The 1,007-nt window shown below is 42.7% G+C and overlaps 1 non-coding gene across 1 annotated transcript; it reads right to left on the reverse strand.

The window, feature by feature from the left end:
• Positions 1–441: 441 nt before the first annotated feature.
• trnas-uga lies at positions 442–523 on the reverse strand. Its single transcript has one exon. It is a non-coding gene; the product is annotated as a tRNA-Ser (tRNA).
• Between the last annotated feature and the right edge of the window lie 484 nt (positions 524–1,007).

The raw sequence follows: 1,007 nt of genomic DNA on the forward strand, positions 1-1,007 counted from the left end.
TTGTAACCTGTTTTTCACAGAGCACAACCATGTAGCCTAATGTACCATGCGTCTACAAGTAATGGCAGCTTATTAACTACTGTCAGTCAAAACACACCCCAGACTGTCAAACCAGCGTAAAAACTGTAACGATGCATGATCAACCTGTTTTTCGCAGAGCACAACCATGTAATGTGTAATGCAATCAAGGACAGCTTAAACTACTGTAAGTCAACACACCCCGAAGACTCTCAAACCAGGGTAACATTATAATTAAATAACACTGTAACGTTCCATGATCAACAATAAACCTGTAACCTGTTTGCAGTCGGCGTTTGGTTCTCTGGTTCAGGGTCTTGCTCAAGGGCACCTTCAGCAATGTGTTCAGTCCGTGCTGGCCTCAAACCAGCGACCATAGCCTCCGGAACATTTTCAAATATTAGACTGTGTCATCATAAAGGACGCTGTGAGCAGGGTTCGAACCTGCGCGGGGAACCCTCATTGGATTTCAAGTCCAACGCCTTAACCACTTGGCCATCACAGCCACTTTTGGAAGCCATTTTCGCTATGAAATGTGAAATGCAATCAATGACAGCTTAAACTACTTTCAGTCAACACACCCCGCAGACTCTCAAACCTGTTATGTTACATGATTAACAATAAACCTGTAACATGTTTTTCACAGAACACAACCATGAAATGTTGATGGTGTTGCCTAACCAAAAGTATAGAGCTGCCTAACTTGGCATCATTAAACTCGAACGGTTTGTTAAACCCCTCCCTGAACAGTGATAATCCAATCATAGCTTAGCATCAGTAACGAGGTTAGTACGGAGATGTTCCCACAAAGTTTGGAGGTATTTAAACTGAGCATGTCATAAGTATGGAAACCAGTCAAGTCTCAAGTCTCTGAGCTAGAGTCCATGTCAACTCTCAAGTCGCTTGGGTTATAATGAATGTTGTATCAGCTGCTGCGTTCAATCCAGGCTGCTTATAACACTGCATAGCTACAAGGAATTCTGTAACTT

The sequence above is a fragment of the Micropterus dolomieu genome, unplaced genomic scaffold, assembly GCF_021292245.1.
Source record: "Micropterus dolomieu isolate WLL.071019.BEF.003 ecotype Adirondacks unplaced genomic scaffold, ASM2129224v1 contig_3089, whole genome shotgun sequence".
Classification (NCBI taxonomy): Eukaryota; Metazoa; Chordata; class Actinopteri; order Centrarchiformes; family Centrarchidae; genus Micropterus; species Micropterus dolomieu.